The following is a 19,873-nucleotide window of genomic DNA, read 5'->3' as shown; positions in this document are numbered from 1 at the left end:
CTCGTTTTGACTTATAGGCCTCGGTTGTAAAAAACCCGAAGCCAAAAGCCCTATTAGGCCTCGGGTGGTGGGGACCCGAGGCAAAAGGGGGTATATGCCTCGGTTCTAAATTGAACCGAGGCCATAGTGTTTAATTAGGGCTCAAAACTGCAGCCCCTTTCTTCCTCGCGCGCGCAGCTCCTCCATTTCTCTCTGCAGGAGCAAAACCAGTGGCAACAACAACCAGAACAGCCGTCGCGGAGCTGCGCGAGGTAGACGGACCCAAACCCGCAGGTGCTGTTGTTGGCGCGGCAGATGGTGCAATTAGTGAAGTAGGGGTCACGGCTCTGGTCCCAGTCGAGTTGGATTCCGTTCTTGAGGAACTGTTGGAGGAAGCCGAGGATGTCGGTGAGGCAGGGGGAGTCTGAGTACTGAGGGGAGTGGTGGGTGGATCTGCAGTCAGGGAGAAGGTGGGAGGGAGATTTGATGAGGTGGCACTGGGAGGGGCAGTGGGAGCAGTTGGGAGGGAAGGCGGCGAGCAAGGGCGGAGGAAGGAGAGGCGGGAGCACGTGGCGGCTGAGACACGAAAGGGGGTGGCGGAGAGGTTGATGTGGCGGGTAGGAATGAAGGAGAAGGAGGGACAGTTGGGGTGGGGCGTTGGGTTAGGGCGAGGGGAGAGGGTTATGGAGGAGGTGTTGGAGTTGTAGGAGAGTATGGAGAAGGAGAAGTTGTTGATGGAGATGAAAGAATGGGGGCTGGAACAGGTTATGTGGAAGGAGGGGTGGCCACAGCCTGGTGTGGAGGAGAAAGGGAAAGGAGGGTGAGAGGAGAACGGAGGACACGGGTTTGTGTTATTGGAAGAGCATGTTTGAGTGTTGCAGGGTCTGAAGAGGGAGAGGAAGAGGAAAATGATGACGATGGAGGAAGACATGGACGAGAGAGGGTTTCGAATTTAAAAAAAAAAAAAAAAGCAGCTCATATGGCCTCGGGTGGCACAGAAAACCGAGGCCAAAAGGTGGGCTCTATGGCCTCGGGTTCGTCTGAACCGAGGCAGAAGGGCACTCTATGGCTTCGGGCCTTAACCGAGGCCAAAAGCTGTGCTCTTTTAGCCTCGCCCCAATATGCTTCGGTTCGCGAACCGGTGCAGAATATGATAAATAACCGCTGCCAAAGGCCCTTCCTGCACTGGTGTCTTGATCATGTATACATGTGTTTGTTTCCTTTTTCACTGGTAGGCAAAGCAAAGGAATGGCTTAAGTCACATCCAAATCAGAGCTTGAACAACTGGAATGATGTAGAAGACAAATTCTTGAACAAATTCTTTCAACCATCTCGCTACATCAAAGCCAAAGCTGATATTTCGATGTTTAGGCAAGGACCAGATGAGCCATTTTGTGAAGCTTGGGAGCGGTTCAATTCTTTATTGAGGAGATGCCTGAATCATGGATTTGAAGATATTGCCAGTTGAATATTTTCTGCAATGGTCTGAGGCCTGATACTAACATGATATTAGATGCAGCAGTTGGAGGAGCAATGATGAGTGTAGAAGCGGAGGAAGCAACAATAATCATTGAGGCATTAGCATCCACAGATCATCAAGCTCAACATAATAGACAAATCGTTCAACGGAAAGGAGTGCTTGATCTCAGTACTACAAATGCAATATTAGCTCAATAAAATTAGACTCAGCAGATTGAAGCACTAACCAAGCAAATGTCTAAATTACCTGAGCAGTTACAAGTTGTGCAATCCTTTCCTAGTCATCAATAATCCATGAGATGTGACTTTTGTGGAGGCGATCATCCAAACGATCATTGTTCTTATCAGAGTAGCTCACAAGGAGAAATTCAATATGTGAGTAACCAAGGAGGACCAAAAAATTTCTCCAACAATAATAACTTTCCATAGTGGTGGAGAAATAATTTAAATTAGAATTTTGGATGAAAGAAAGATGTTGGTCCTTCAAATAGACAACCTATTTATCAACAACAACAACAACATTATCCTTCTGTGCATGATAGAACAACTAAACTGGAGCATACTCTAGAAAAGTTTATGAAAGCTTCTTTGACTAATCAAAATAATACAGAAGCTTCAATCAGGAACTTTGAAAACAGGTTGGACAGTTGGCAAAACAGTTATCAGATCAGTAGACAAGTCACTTTTCAGCCAAAACACAGACCAATTCCAAGGAGCACTATAAATCAATTACCACCGGAAGTGGGAAGATTGTGGGAAGAGGGATTGGAGATAACTTGGTTGTTGAAGAGGAAGTGTTGGAGGAGAAAGCGAGTGAAAAAGAAAGGCTTAATTCATCTTTTGGTCCTCTAATTATGATGTATGTTTCATTTTGGTCCACTAATTTTTGTGAGGTTCAATTTAGTCCTCCAGTTTTTTAAAACAATTTAATTTGGTACCTCTTGTTATCTTTGGTTAAACAACATCAGAATAGTGCAACTGTGTCACTTTGGAACAGAAACGTGGCAGGTTTTTTAATAGTTGGGCATCAATGTACTGTGATGAGGTGGCATAGAAGTATATGGAGGGAGAATTGGTTAGCCCTAATTTCACAATTCATCTTCTTTGTGCATGAGTTCTTTGACATTTGGTGCGTTGATTGTGAATGATATTAAGGGGGCATTCTTCTTCTTCTTGGTCGTGTAATTCGCGGAAAAGGCAAAATCCAAGCTCATCCAATCATGATGGTGGCTTTCCTCTCACGGTGGTGGTTCTTCCTCTCATGGTGGAGCACCATATTGCAACTGTAGGCAGCGAACACTTCGTCTTCGAATCCATAGCCAAGACGACAGCGAACACTTCGTCTTCGAATCCCTCTCCTTCGTTTGGTTTTTCCCGGATTGATTATGCTTCTCCACCAAATCCCCCAATTTGTTCTTCAATTCCCTATTTTCAAAGAACCCTAACCCTAACAGATTTACACCCGTTCAAAACAATGTTAATTTTTTTAACTCAAATCCACATCACCCAATCTCAATACACTGCCACCTACTGCACAGATGCCACACTATCACATTAAAACAGTCTGCCATTAATTTTTTTAACTTTGTTAACGTCGAGGACTAAATTGAACCTCAAAAAAATTAAGGGACCAAAATGAACCCCACATCATAATTAGAGGACCAAAAGATGAATTAATCCAAAAAGAAAAGAATGAGTGTGAGGGAAAGGAAGAGCAAAATAAAAATGAGCATGTAAATAAAACAGAGAAGTAAAGCCTACAAGGATGACATTATAGTTAGTTAACAGATCTATGAAGTATCCATATGGTGTGGTAGATGATGTCTTAGTTAAAGTTGACAAATTCATTTTCCCAGTCAATTTTGTTGTGATGGCACCAGTGCAGGAAAGACTTTCTGCCGCGGTTATTTTGGTCATTTGGCCACGGTTTAAGACCTGAGGCATATGCAGCTGCGGCAAAAAGTGTCATCTTTCTGCCTCGGTTCTGATGGCAACCGAGGTGTAATATACGTTAAAAATTAAAAAAAAAAGTTGCATAAATGATCTTTCTCTCATCTTCTCCGACCTTCAACTCCAGCCTTCCACACCATCTTCACCACACGAATGATGTTAGAATAGTGCTGACGGAGCAAATTGAGAAGCGTGACCACGGGCAGATCGAGAATGACACAATACCCTTGAACCACCATTAGCGTATCTTCGTTCACGTTCTTGCACTCATGAAACGAACCAGTTCTTCGCCAAAATCTCATTGCAGCAAGATGGAACAAACCCAACAATCTAGAACGCGCCATGGATTTTTCCACACAGACAAACCATGTGAACCTAGCCAACACACGTCCATCACGCCAGAAAACTCAACGTTGTAACATCTGAACCAAGCCTTCACGAACCCTAGTCGCGAGATTCACTACATAGCAATGCCTCCATCAGATCTTCTATATTTCTTCTTTATCATTCTCACTTGTAGGACACTAATTGGAGATGGCAGAATCATAATCGAGGTTTTCTAGTGGGCATGGTGCTTTAAGGAGATTGTGCCATGCATCTTGGATCTAAATTTTTTCTATATTTGTCATTCTACTTACAACAAGGGGAGTAGAAAAAAAACCTACATTTCTTAACCTTATTCTTCACATTTATTTGCAAGAAAAGGTCATGAATATCCTTGAGCTCACCTATAGATGTGGCGCAATAAAGGGAATTGGAATAAGGAGGCTTTGAATCCTTAACCCTCACTTAAAAGACACAACTAACTAATACTGAAGTTGGCCAAACAAGTTAAGGATTTGAACCTAAAACACAATTTGTCAGTATTGAAGCTGACCATCAATTTGCCAATATAGAAGTTGGCCAAGCAGTCAAAGAACTAAAGCCACAATAGAGAGGATGTTGAAGCCTCTAAATTTAAAGTTGATGAGTTCTTTGACAAGGTGGTTCTATATAGGAGCTAAAAAAGAACCTTGATGTAGAGGAAGATTGAAACCACACAAAATATAGTTCTTTTTAAATTTTTACACATTTAAATTTTTGCGTTCAGTTTCAGTTTTTAATTTATGTTTTTGCTTTGAATTGTTAAATAAGTATAGGCATGGACATTTTGGGCAATTGATATCTTTTGGGACTACATATAAAATCTTTATGAACTTTTGGTTGGAAAAAGAACTAGGAGAAAAACTAAAGAAACATTTTTGAACTTTAAAAGCTTTACCTTGTGTTTGGATGAAGCATTTTAACAATGCTGGGAAATTGAAATGCATTGTATTTGAATTATTTGCAATTAAATTCCCTTTATTTTCTAAATAACTTGTTTGGCTAAAGAAATTAAAATACGTTACATTTTGAATTTCTTGTTTGGATAAAACATTTGAATTTCTTGTGGAATAAAATTTCATTACAACAATACTTAGTTTAAGTTTATTTATGTTTTGAGTTCATGATAAATTTGGAAACAGGCTCGATGACCTAGATGGCCCGAGTCGACCCAACTACTCAGCCAGGCTAGTCCGACCCAACAACCCAAATAGGTTGGGTTGGCCTAACGATCTAGACAGGTCTGACCAACCAAACTACCCATACGGTCCAGTCGTGCCCGTCTAGTTCATCGACCCACTCCGATCCACCTAGGTCATTGGCTTCGCTTGGCCCCACTAGGTCATTGAGTCCACCCAACCAATCTGGGTTGTTGGGCTCGTTTGTGTCATCGGGCTTGCCTGTCCGCTACATGTCGTTGGGTCAAACCTGGCTAGGTCATCGAGACCATTCGGCCCGTCTAGGTTGTCGGGTCGTCGGTCCTGTCTAGGTTGGTGGGCTAGTCCAGCTCGTCAAGGTCTGTAATTCAATTAGGCTCGTTTAGTGCGACATGCCCGTCGAGGCTATCTACGTCAAGGGTCAGTCAGGCTTGTTTGGGTCGATGGTCCGTCAGGGCTGTTTGGGTCGGAGCCCATTGTTCCCGTCTAAGTTGATGGACCGGTCAGGCATGTCTGGGTCGGCAGGCCTATCGAGCCTGTCTAGGTTGTTGGTCCTGTATAGGTTTTTAGGCCTACCCGACATGGCTAGGTCGTCAAGCTCACCCGACACTTGTAGGTCGTCCAACTCGTGTGAGTCGTCCGGCTCGCCCAAACTATTTGGGTAATCGCGCCCACTCGATAAATTTAGGTCTTCGAGCCCACCCAAGGTGTGTGGTTCGTCGGGTCTGCTTGGCCTGTGTGTGTGATCTGGCCTTCCGGGCCTGTTTGGGTCGTTGGGCCCACCTGACCTGTTTGTGTCGTTGGGCTAACCCGATCCGTTTAGGTCGTCGGACCCACTGGCCCGTCTGCCTCATCGAGCCTGTTTGTGGACTAGACCAAATTGAGAACTCTACCAGACAGTCTAGAGAGTAAGGTTGAGTAAGAATAATTTCAAATTCCACCTAATTTGAGGGTATTTGAATTTTTACTAATTTAGCTAATTGAAATACTTCAAAAAAATGCTTGCATTTTAAATGCTTTTTAATTTCTCTATGCAAACAAAGCATTTAATTACAAAGAAATCTAAATTCTTCAAAAAGATGAATTGCTTCATTAAAACACTCTATCCAAACACACTATTAGGGAATTGCAAAATCAGAAAAAATGGTAAGTTCTAGTGCTTAAAGGTTCAAGATGAATTGCAAATAGAGTTCACAGTTTAACATATCAAATGAACCCACCTAATAAGATGAGTGAGTCAAAAAGATGAGATGATTGAAACATTCGTATTGAGTTTTTTACTGTTTTGCATTTACTTTTATTAAGCATGAGAAGCATGGAAAGGATCAAGGGAAGTTCTTTGTTGAATACATTTAGCCCAGAGCCAAACATCTAGCCCATTTGAATTGTCCTTTTCGAACCTCAGCTTTACATACACACAAGCTAAGCCTGAAAAATGTGTGAATTCTATCTCATTGATGAGGGAGAAAGAACAATACGTTGGTATTGTCAAAATCCAATTGGGAAAAGCTATGGAATGAAAAAGAATGAAAGGTCATGGTGATATCAACCAAATACATAAAAATAAAAATAATGAAAACAAATTAATGCAGTCCAGAAGGTGGTGAAAAAAGTTGATACACCTAGAAGGGAGAAATGAAAAATGAGAAACAATGTTAAAAATGAGAAAGAAATAAGCTCATATCATATGCATATTGTTAAAATTCCTTTATCAATGACTTGGTGCACTTGCCTATAGATATAAAATCACAACCCTAGTTTACCCTCATCAATTTAAGGCATGTGTGTTGAATGGCCAGATCTCCTATCCCAAAGACATGAGCCATCACCTTTTGGCTTCATGGCAATATTACTTCCATGTTTGAATCTTATAGGAAAGCTTCTATTTATCTTTTCCGTTTTTACTTGGCCAATTCCTATCCTTCTAATATCATAAATTTTGAATGTATCTTTGTCAAAGTGAAGAGAATATCCATTCTCCATCAATTGGCCATACTTAAAAGATTCTCTTCAAGATTGTGAACTAGTAAAATGGCCTTGATCAATTTCGTACATTTATTTGTCTCCACCATGACAATTCCTTTGTTTTAAGACTCAATTTCGGTGTCGTTTCCCAACCAAACTTTGACATTGACAAATTTATCAATATCTTTGAAGATGCTTTGATCTTTGGCCATGTGATTGCTGCATCCACTAACCAAGTACCAACTTCCTTCCTCGCTAGGAGATTCTTGATTACCATAGAATAAGTGTTGCTGCTAATTATGTTCTTTGACAAATTTTGCTTGATGCTTATTTTTTTAACGACAATACTTCTCAACGTGGCCAAACTTCATGCAATATTGACATTGAGGTTTTACATGATCCCACAATCTTTATCTAAGTGACTTTTCTTTTTACAGATGCCACATATGGAGGATATTTTCATTGACGGGTCATAGAGAATCTTCTATAATTTTCTTTATTTCTAAAAGTTTCTCCTATAGTTTTATTTCCTTCGTATTCTTTATTTTGGGAGCATAATTTTAGTTTTGGTGATAAGAATTTTTTACTTAATCTTATGCACGCCTTTTCAATCTTTTTTCATAAGCTTGAAGAGAGTCCATTAGTTATGTTACTGACAATGTAGCTAAATATTTTGTTTGTTCAATCACAGTTTCGATTGCATCATATTTTTGGGGAACAGAAATTAAAATTTTCTTATGAGTTTTTTGTCAAGCATATTTTCCTCATAGGCTCTTATCTAACTAACTATTTCTTTTATTCTAGAATAGTAGTCATTAATGGTATCATATTCTTTCATTCTTATTAATTCAAAATCCCGTCTTAGAGAATGAACTTTAACATTGTGTACACATCATCACTTCCATGAAACTCCTCTTGTATTGTGTTCAAAGCTTGCCAATGTTAGTAGTTTTGAAGTGTAGTTAAAAATTTATTTACTCCCAGTAAATGACCAAATGTAGCTATGATGCCAATGTTAGTGTTTTGAGGTTGAGAAAGGAATAGTTGATGGCATAGAAAAAATATGGTGATAGTAGAATATGAAAGTAGTAATTGGAAGAAGTGTATTTTATAGCCGTATATGTTGTGTTAAATCAAATGTCAATGTACATAGGTATTTATAAACCCCATTTTAGGCAAGCGATTATTCTAAAAAATCCTAGTTACAACCACTTATGTAAAATGTTCTAGATTTTACCTCCTATCTTAGATTTTCTTTATTGTTCTACAATTTGCGTGACATTTTCAATCCTTTTATTTTAAGATTTTCTATATTCTTCTAGAATTTGTATTACACTTTTAAGAGCCTTTCATTTGGGAAAAGTTGAGGTCTTTAATTGTTGGGCACAACGAAGCAGCCATCACAGAGTTGGGTACTAAATTTCTTAAGTTTCTTTTAGAAGTAACATTTGGAGGAGATGTTCTCGTTGATGCCTTGATGGAAAAGCAATTGCTTCCAACTTCTCTTGCGCCACTGTGTGCATGAGAAACATTTTTCTCTTCAAAGGTGTGGGACTTCAACATCTCATCTCACTTGAATATCTACAGATTGAAAACTGTTTGAACCTTAAGTTGTTCCCCAAAAGGAATTGCACCCTCTCTTTCTTTTTCTATACTTGGTTGGCATCAGGGAATGTCCTCTATGCATAGCTATGCAAAGAAGGGATATTGGAATTGGCCTAGGATTTTCCATATTCCATGTGTATCAAAATTGATCAGAAATTAAACTTGTCTTAGTCATGATAAATTAGGTTCAAACTGTTGTGTAATTAAATGTTCAAACTGTCCTCTATTTCTCAATAATATGTGGTGTATTTGGCTTATACATTTGTTGTTTAACATTAGATTTCAGCATCTTGCATCTTTTATCATACTCATTAACTGTAATCATTCTTAAAGATGGATAATTGAGGTTTAAACGGCTTTTGGGGTATCAGTTTGTTTGTTATCTAACAGAAGAAGGTTTTCACGTAATTAAAAAATGATAAACTCCTTGTCACGCATCGTCACAAGAAACACAAAAAATTTTTATATGAGAAATCACCTAACAAACCTGAGATAAACCTTCCATTAAAAAGTTAATGTCTTCTATAATTATATTTTGAGCTAAGCACTTTAATCAACTAAACCAATTTTCAGTGGTAGCCATCCTTTTTGTGATAGAATGGACAAATAAACAGAAAAACTATGAATTCCACATAACATCAGTGGTTTTTTCTTTAAAATCATAATTAAATATTTTAAGTTCGTCTTTTCTAAATCTTTCTAATAGTTTTGATAGAATATCTTAATTTCTTCCAATGTTTAACTGAATAACATAAATCTTTTAATAAAAAGAAGTTATTTGAATTTATTTTTGAAATCCAAATTGAATAATTGCAGTCCTGAAAAGTGTCTTTCTAAACGATTAACGTCAATGTCGCGTAGAGAAAACGATACACAGAGGTGGGTTCAACAGGAAAAATATAACACATATATGGAATTTAAAAGAGTTATTATAGGTGAGTCATAACGCACTTCGAGACTAAGTATAAAACATATTAATGTTTAACCTTATTGCTGCACCTTTGAAGAGTTGACTTCGATTCTTTGATGGAGTTCACATCTTCATCATCATCATCACGCGTATAAAATTCCAACAATAAAACTGAACGTATTTAGCAGCAATCAAGAATGTAAATTTCAATGTAATGATCATTGAACAGAAAAGGAAACAATCTTCAACAGAGTAACATAACTCCTTATCTTGACAATAGCATCAGAGTGGCAACAGATCCAAAACCTGGTTTAGAGGTACATAAGAAATTAGGGTAGAATAACGGCAGAATTTAGAGAGACAAAGATGAAAATATTGCAGAGGAAGCATACCATACGCATAGCTCCCCTCAGAGCACATAATCTCTTAGAAATACATTATCTCTCCTCCGTCTCATGCTTTTGTTGGGCCTCTATCCACATCGATCTTTATAACGATTTGCCTTCAACATCCAGCTTAGCATCAATGCTAATGTCATTACTTTTACACGTTACAATGCTCCCTCCATTGTAAGCAACCTTGTCCTCAAGGTTGAATTCGGGAAAAGATAGTTGGATCTCTAGGACATCTTCCCACGTGGTTATAGTATTATCCAAGGAATCCCATTGAATTAAGAGTTGAGCCACTGGATGAGATTGGTGCATAATAACTCAGGATTCTAATATTTTCAGCAGTTGCATAAAACGACAATGTTTAGTGGTGGTAGAGGCAAAGGTAAATAAGTTTGGGAAGGACTACCTTTAAATGCCTTTAACAATTATATGTGGAAGACTGGATGAATTCTTGTAGCATCAGGCAACTTCAATTTATAAGCAACTTCTCCGATTCTTGCCTCAATTTCAAAAGGCCCAAAATATCGCATGCTTAGTTTTTTGTATTTTTCTTAAGGCAACCGAATGTTGTCTATAAGGTTGTAATTTTACCAACACTAATCACCCACATTTAATTGCAAATCCCGTCTTCTTTTATATTCTTAATGTTTCATGTATAGTTGCGCCTTAAACAAATTACCTTTTAACTGCTGCAATATTGCATCCCGAGCCTGTAATATGTCTTGAATTGAAATTGGATCACTAGGATCAGTCTCATATTTGATGACAGTGGGTGATCTCTGCCATATAATGCCTTATAAGGGGACATTCCAATATTTTGGTGTAATGAAGAATTATACCAAACTTGAGCCCATGGAAGCATAAAATATCATCCTTTGGGGTTGTAAAAAACAAAGCATCGAAATATATTTCTAACGTTTTATTCAAAACCTCTATTTGACCATCTAGTTGAGGATGGTATGAAGAACTCATGGCAAGGGTAGTACCTTGAGCCTTGAAAAGATGTTTCCAAAATGAGCTAGTGAAGACTCTATCTCGATCTGAAACAATGGAACGAGGGATCCCGTACAATTTAACTATATTATTGATAAACGCTTCTGCCACTACCCTACTATTATATTCAACCTTAAGGGGAATGAAATGGCTTAACTTCGAAAGCTTGTCCGCCACTACCATGATTGTTGAATACCCCAAAGACAATGGTAAACACGTGATGAAGTCCATTGATACATCATCCCAAACATGTAAAGGAATTGGCAAGGGTTGTAGTAATCTAGCTGGTAAGGATTCTTGCACCTTAGCTTGTTGACAGATTTGGTTTCTCTTAAATATTGCCAAATACACTGCTGCATCCTAGGCCAAGAGAATTGATAACAAATGTGGGCTATGCTTTTTTCAACCCTAGCACGACCCCCAACTTTTGATGAGTGAAACTCAAATAACACCTGATTGATAAGGTTTTCCTCTACAGGCAGCATGATACAACCTTTCCATAATAATACTCCATCCTTAATCAAGTACTCATGGTTTTGTTGCAAATTTGCGAGACATCTCACATAAATTTCTTTCAACCTATCATGTGTTTGTAATAATTCAGCCACCTTTTTTAAACCACAATTGTGTGGGCTCTGACCATGCCAACATAAAACTCCTTGATAACGCATCAGCTGGAATATTGTCTTTCCCTAGTTTATACTGAATTGTAAAATCAAAGCCCAAGAACTTTGGCAACCACTATTGTTGTTCTAGAGTTTGAAGACGTTGCTCCACTAACTCTTTTAAACTCCTTTGATTTGTTTTAATAATAAATTAAGGTCCAAAAGGTAGTGTCAAAATTTTGCCAAGGCCTTCTTAATAGCATAAAACTCTCGTGTATATGCAGGATGTTTTTGCATCCTCAACGACAACTTCTTAGAGAAATAAGCTATAGGATGATTGACTTGGCTCACAATTGCGCCCACACCTATACTCGAAGCATCTGTTTCGAGAACAAAAGGTACTAAAAAATCGGGAATAGCCAAAACTGGTGTAGTGCTAAGTGCTTCCTTCAGTTGTATGAAAACGGTGCTTGTAACATCCCGACCAGATATTACAGATTTAAAATAATAAAATAAAGAAATATAATTAAACTGCCTTTAATGAAATATCATTTCCCAAAACCGCGGGAAATTTTAAAACTTTACTACCTCAATAATAATCCAAAATCCATAATTATAAATACTATTATAATTATCCAAAAGTCTAGTAATATAAAGGATTACAATTTATTTGAAATCATAAAAAAACATAAAAACTTCGATAAAATTCTTCTCCCAAGACTAGGCTCGCTCCGGCTCTACGCCTCACCAGATCCACCTACACCATCATCTACTCACGTATACCGCGTATACGATCATCGCCAAACACAAGCAGATAGGGGAATAAACATATATACAACACATTTACATATATAACACAATCACACCAATGGAATTTCATCCTTTGATTTCATACCACATGGCCAAAACCATGTTAACTGTGTTCTACGTCTTTTAGTGAGTACCTCAAGATGTCTTGATGCCATACCTATCGGCCACAACCGATAGAGCACGTGTGAGAAACCATGTTACGGATCATACACCATAACACTAGGCGGAGTTCCCAATACGAACATAGTTCGTAACTTTCCAAGACTACCTAACTCGTTGGTCTTATACCAAGGAGGACAATCTATCTGGACACGTCGTACGAGCCACAACCCGCACACTCACAACCACAACTCAAGAGTCCCTCGTATTCATCCGCCATCCCGAGCCACAACTCAAGAGATGCCATTCCAAGCTACAACTCAAGGAATGACACATGCTTAACCCCTATCCCGAGCCACAACTCAAGGAACACCAGCAAGCCAACCTTTAAAGTATCACCAAAGACTTGTAGATCATGCACCACCAAACAAGCAAAACCATTTATAGTGCAACCATATCGCCTGGCGTTGCTCACAAGGCATCAGGCGGTTCCCGCTTCCAGGTGCCTGGCGTGGGACGCGTACCGCCAAGTCCCAAGTACTCGCGCTTTACTGGTTTATAGGTACATAGGACAAATTCGACTCTAAAATTAACACCATGTCTCACGGTGAAATTCACCTAATTAATCACTTCAACTCTCATGTGATTCCCTTGTTACCAAGGTTCTTAATCCCATCTAGGTTCACCAACCTAAGTTTACAATTCCATAAACTTGCTTAAGTTTAACATTGCCAAATCACAATATTCCAATGTCAGCTTCATGACACTTACCCTATACTATTTACCAAATTGTTAATTAAGTCTCCATCACACTTCATATGATATGTCAACCATGGCCTAATCACGTTTACATCATACTTCTAAGTCGTGCACATCTAACTAATATTACTATCCTAATTCCAGTCCACTTTCTCACAAAATAGGACTCTAGTTTAATTAATCCGAGACAAACTATTAAAACCCATAATTCCATCCAAGTCAGTCATATCTTACTATTCTTACATAACTCTAACTCTCTCATTTCTTATCCTTTTTATCTCTATCAGACATCTCAAAATTCCCTCAATTCTATTCTTTTAACACTCCAATTGCATTAGGTTCATCTTCCAAATTTCGTTGTGCTCAAAAGACATCCAGCCCACTACACTAATATAGCGCCTGGCGACAGACTAGGTGTCGCTAGGTGGTTCCTGTTGTTCTAGGGAACTAACTTCTCCATGAACCTGTGAGCTTTACCCAATCCCCAACGACTCTATTTTCCATTGATTTTTTGACTCGAAGGCTACATTCACAGGGTTAGGATCGTGGTTCATTTCAATGGCTTCTAAGATACGAAATCCATGTACCTTTTTCCGCTTAAATTAGTGCCACAATAACAATCTCAAATCATTAACCCTAAAATGATATTCATACGATTTTCACCTAATTTAACCCTCAATCACATGTAATCCAATTTGGATGACGCCTAAACACTCACAACAAATTAGGACTTCCATTTTTCCCCAATCAGAACCATCCCAAAACATGAAACACATCATAATCGAGTCAATTCGACTCGTGTCGCCTGTCGGATATTCATCACTGCCAAGCAGTTCAACCAAAAACCTAGAATCTGGGTTGCAGCCATATGTAGCCTAGCGACCAAGGATATGCCGCCTGGCGGTTCCTCTTCAGGAACCTAAAGACTAGTACAAAATGAAGTGTCGCCTAACGGTGATTCATCACCCTCCAAGCAGTTTCTGGAAAAATTTAAGAAATACGAAAATTACATGAAATAGGTAGAATATATGCATCCAATCATTATACATCTCATGCAATTTACAACACGAATAAAAACAATTGAGTCCAACTCCCCTAACCTGGATTCCTTAGCTTAACTTTGAAATTTTGGAGAACTTCGTTGATCACCAATGGCTTGCCTTACTTCTCCTCAATTCCACTATTATGCTTCACTTACAACACCAATTTCTCTCTCTGAATTCTCTCTCAATTTTTCTAGAACAATGGCAGCCAAAAATACTCTCTCATTCTCCTTAATTGGTCACTAAAAGTTGTCTTAATTGGAAATGATGATATAAAAACTAAAATGACATTAAGCTAGCTTAATTTCCATTCAAGATCACTAAGTGGCTATTTTTACAGCCCCCGCTTAGCTGCCCATTCAGCTAGGGTTTTCTCTGCCCTTTCACATTCGTACTAATAGTAATTTTAGCAAAAAGAAAATTTACTTTGGTTCTACCAAGATTTGAACCCATGACCATGCCAATGTCAAACCAATGCACAATCATTCAACCAATTCATGTTTCATGATAATTAATATAATTTTATGGTTATATTAATTTAGCTATTAGTTAAGACATCATGAAATGATCCTATTACAATATGTAAAGCAAACTATAGAACTCACCTTTCTCAACCTATCATTTCTATAGTATCAATGCTTCATTTAAATGGAAAATTTACATACATGACTTAAGCCTTCGTGATGTTTGTCGTCCAGGTGACAACCATCCTTATTGGCTCACCCATATCGGTGAGGGACATTTTGTTTCTTTAACTATACCTCAAGATCGTGAGTTGAAGGGAATGACTTTGTGTGTTGTTTATTTATCAGCCCTTGAATTCATGGCAAATGAATGTTTTCAAAGTGTCTTGGTTGTTAATTACACAAAATGCACATTGCAAATACACAATCATGGCACAGTAATTTCCTTTAACGATAAAGATTGGGATGGTATAATATCAAATTTAGGATCAAGAGATAAGGTGGAGTTTTTTTTTTTACTTTTGGTCATGGATTGGTGGTCAAGAACACAACTATCTATCTTAATATATGGTGAACCAATAAAGGCTTGGAAATGGGGCCTTGCACTTACCTAAAGGAAAATGCTTTGAATGAATTCATTAAGTAAATTTTAGTGTGTGGCTTCTGTAAGTTATTCTTCTTATTGTTCTTCTTTCGGACAGATAACACCAGTGCAGTAAGGCCTTATGGCCTCGGTTATTTTTAATATTCTGCCCCGGTTCCAGAACCGAGGCATATTGGGGTGAGGCAAAAAGGGGTAACTTTTGGTCCCGGGTGTCAACCGAAGCAAAAATACCCTCTTTTCGGCTCCGGTTGTGGTCGAACCGAAGCCATATACTCAGAACGTTGCAACCAATCCAGAAACAACCACATTTCACAGTAGCACAAGATGGTGCAGGGACACACAAAACAATCCAAGCAGCAGTGAATGCACTTGCCGCAATGGGAAACAATCATCCTGCAAGAGCAATCATATATGTAAAATCAAGGATCTATAACGAGAAGGTGAACATTGGACAGAATCTGCATAACGTGATGTTCGTAGCAGATGGCATAGACAAAATTGTCGTCACTGGCAACAGAAACGTGGTTCAAGGATCCACCACTCTCGGCTCAGCCACATTCAGTAAACACAAAATAACATACATGCTTCCCCTTTCAAAACCCCATCAGAGTCCCCAAAATGCAGCGAGCAACAAATAGAATGAATAAAACACCAGAACAACATCAATGGAGTTGAGTTAGGATGAAACCAGTTTGTCGTAGCTCCAACTTGACTTACGAGAACGGAGAGTGAAACCTTCGTCGGAAATTGCAGCGGAAGACAAGGGTTCCGAAGTGGCAGAGTAGCGATAAGATGCGGGAGTTGAGCGAGAGCGGCAATCGCAGCGGACCACGGTGGGCTTAAAGACGCTCGAGGTGGAGGCTCGTCGACGCTAACAACTGTGGGATGCTAGAGATGGCAGCTTAGGGCTTAGGTGCTGAGTTATGCGCGAGAGAAAGAGACGGAGGAGCAAGCCGTTCAGAGGCGGCGCAACGGTCGTGATGGAGGAGGTTCCAGGGGGCTGAGGCAAGGCGGCTCCGATGAAAAACCCTAGCCGCTAGCACAGCCGCTGGATGAAGCTCGCTGGAGACCAGAAATTGGAGGGTTCGCGCAGAGGGAAGACAGTTGTGGGAGACAATGAACAGTGAGAGTTTACGAATTGGGAATTATAAGAGGCTTTATGGCCTCGGTTCAATTAATAACCGAGGCATAAAGCCCTTTATTGCCTCGTTCAATAAAAACCCGAGACCAATAATACTGACGCTGGTGGCATTTTTGAAATTAGGGTTACTAGGTTCCCCTTATAGGCTTCGGTTCTTTTGTAACCGAGGCCTAAAACCCCTTACTGCACCGGTTTTTAGTGGACCCGAGGCAATATAGTTGGACGAAATTGCAAAAATGTCACCGCCTCCTTATAGGCTTCGGTTCCTCTATAACCGAGGCCTATAAGGCGAAGTAAAATGTTAAATCTGCACTAGTGTAAAGATCCCTTGATGTAAGGAACAAAATCCTAGTGTCCTAGTTTATAGTTTAGTTCTTATTGTTTATTATATGTCCTTTCTCATTGTTATTTTTGTTAATTGTTTTTCCTTTTTGATATTATTAGTACTACATCAACATGTAAATATAGTTGCTCTTTGGTATCTTTTTCTTAAGTGTTTATGATTTGTTTTGTTATCTATTAGTTTCTGTTTGGTTGAATTATTGAATTCAATTAACACATTTTAATGTTTCTACTTTCATTCTCTTTGTTTATTATAACAACAACAACAACAACAATAATAATAATATTAAAAACAATTGAAGTGTTTTGGTGCAATGTGAAACCGAGTTTGAAGTATCTAACCATGTAAAAACTATTCTGATCGAAAATGGTGTAAATATGTTAGTATTTTAAGGTTGTGAAAGGGATAGTTGAAGGAATAGAGAAAATGTGTGGATAGTAGAGTGTGAAAGTAGTAGTTGGAGAAGTGTATTTTGTAGTTGAGAGTAGTTGTATTGGATGTTGTGTTAGTTGTTCTTGATATTACAAATGGTAGGATATATGGGTATTTATAGACCCAAAGATTATTCTAGAAACTTCTAGCTAGAACTTGTGCAAATAGTTCTAGATTTTTCTACATAGTAGAATGTTCTTGACTTTTCTTCCTATCCTAAGCCTTTCTCTAATACTCTAGAAGTTTTATTACATTTCAATAACTCTATTGTAGATTTTTCTAGATTGTTCTAGAATTTGCATTATACTTTAATACTCTTCCTTGATGCAAATTCGGTAACTCCAAGCATAGCGCGTAGTAGTTCAAATCTTGGTCTTGGTAAGGCCTTTGTGAAAATATCTGCAATTTGATCTTCTGTCAGGCAGTATTCGAGTTGAATCTTCATATTTGTCTCTACTTCTTTGATGAAGTGGTATTTAATTGCTATACGTTTTGTTCTGCTATGATGCACTGGGTTCTTTGTCATTGCAATAGATGATTTATCGTCACAGTTAATTATAATAGGGCCATTTTGTTTTTCTCCCACATCTTTGAGTATTCTTCGAAGCCATATAGCCTGACTTGTTGCTTCAGCGACTGCCACATATTCTGCTTCAGCGGTTGATTGTGCAACTGTGGCTTTCTTCTTTAACGCCCAAAAGAATATTCCTGATCCAAGTGAGAAAGCATAGCCTAAGGTGCTCTTCATGTCATCCATTGACCCTGCCCAATCACTATCAATATAACCAAGCAATGCTAGATTGCCTATGGATTTTTACCATATACTATACTCTTTGGTTCCTTGTAGATATCTTAAAATTCTTTTGCCTACGCCAAGATGTATTTGGCTTGGGTTTTGCATGAATCTTGATAAGAGACTTGTAGCAAACATGATATCTGGTCGTGTAGCCGTCAGATAAAGTAGACTTCCAACTAGACTCCTGTATTAAGATGCATCGGCATCTGGTGCTCCATCCGCCTTTTTTAGTTTCTCATTCGTCAATAATGGTATGCTTACAGGTTTGCACCCGTACATCTTAAATTTCTTCAGCAAATCTTATGTATATTTCTTTTGTGAGATGAATATTTCATCATTTCTTTGACTTACCTCTATGCCGAGGAAATAACTCATCAAGCCAAGATCAGGCATCTCAAAGGTCTTCATCATATCTTCTTTAAACTCCATCAACATCTTTGTATTAGTTCCAGTATAAATAAGATCATATATAGAGAGAGTAAGAGAGTATGCTGACCTTGGGTCATGATGTATAGTATAGGCTTACTCTTGCTCCTCCTGAATCCTTGATTGGTGAAATATTGATCGATTTTGTTGTACCATGCACGAGGAGCTTGTTTTAGGCCATATAAAGACTTCTTCAATCTCAACACTTTGGCTTCTTGGCCTTTAACCACAAATCTAGGTGGTTGCTCTATATAGATCTTTTCTTCAATAACACCATTGAAGAATGCAGACTTGACGTCTAATTGGTAAATGCTCCATCCTTTTTGTGTTGCAAGGGCTATTAGAGTTTTTATTGTGTCTAGTCGAGCAACTAGAGCAAATGTCTCATTGTAGTCTACTCCAGTTTGTTGTGAATAACCCTTAGCTACCAATTATGCCTTGTGTTTGTGTATGGTACCACTAGGGTTTAACTTTGTCTTGAAGACCCACTTTAACTCCGATGATATCTTTATCTTTTGGACAATCTGCTAGCTCCCAAGTGTTATTTTTCTCTATTGTCTTTATCTCTTCTTTCATTGCCTTGACCCATTCTTCTTGTTTTGCGGCCTCTTTAAAGGTTCCAGGCTCTAGTATGGCCAAGTTGCAAGATTCATATATGTCTGTTAGAGATCTGATTCGTCTCAGAGTGGATTCAGGCGACGATTCTTCTTGATCTTGAATTGATGTTGGAGCTGTGAGAGATTCTGGAGTTATAACACTAGTGCATGTTTGATATTTTACCTCGCCTTATAGGCCTCGGTTATGGCGGAACCGAAGCCTATAAGGAGGCGGTGGCAATTTTGCAATTTTAGCAACCTATATTGCTTCGGTTCTACAAACAACCGGTGCCGTAAGCAGCTTTAGGCCTCGGTTCCTTAAGAACCGAAGCCTATTAGGCAGCCCAGAAACCCTAATTTAAAATTTTCATCAGCGCCGCCCCCTTTGGCCACGGTTACTTTTCGACCGAGGCAATATTGGGCAGTTTTAGGCCTCGGTTGAAATAGAACCGAAGCCTATAACCCTGCCCAGAAACCCTAATTTAAAATTTTCATCAGCGCCGCCCCCTTTGGCCTCGGGTGGAATTGAACCGCTGCCAAAAACCGGTTTTCTGCCTCGGTTAAAAATTGAACCGAAGCCTATAACCTTAAAAATTTCATCAGCGCCGCCCCCTTTGGCCTCAGGTGGAATTGAACCGCTGCCAAAAACCGGTTTTCTGCCTCGGTTAAAAATTGAACTGAGGCCAAAAGGTTCATTAGGGTTCAAAAATCGCGAATCACCTTTTTTCCTCTTCTTCCTCGCGTGCGTGTTTTCTCTCTCAGCCACCCACCTCCACTGCTGCTGTTGCACTCCGACCACTCACAACTACTAGACGTTTGGCTCATTCGTGTTCTGGCTTGGCGAAGTGCGATTTGGGGCTCGCGAAGTGAGCATCAGTTCGTTGTGTTACAGGTGCGTGGTAGATTGGGGTTGTGCGTGGATGGAGATCTGTCGTTGATGGTGGCGAGACGTGTAGGTGGCG

General features: G+C 39.1%; 1 non-coding gene across 1 annotated transcript; it reads right to left on the bottom strand.

Moving 5' to 3' along the window:
* Positions 1–1,321: 1,321 nt before the first annotated feature.
* LOC114167978 lies at positions 1,322–1,428 on the bottom strand. The gene has a single exon (XR_003600577.1). It is a non-coding gene; the product is annotated as a small nucleolar RNA R71 (small nucleolar RNA).
* Between the last annotated feature and the right edge of the window lie 18,445 nt (positions 1,429–19,873).

The sequence above is a fragment of the Vigna unguiculata genome, chromosome 10, assembly GCF_004118075.2.
Source record: "Vigna unguiculata cultivar IT97K-499-35 chromosome 10, ASM411807v1, whole genome shotgun sequence".
NCBI classification, from domain to species: Eukaryota; Viridiplantae; Streptophyta; class Magnoliopsida; order Fabales; family Fabaceae; genus Vigna; species Vigna unguiculata.
This window is presented reverse-complemented; position numbering and strand designations above follow the sequence as displayed.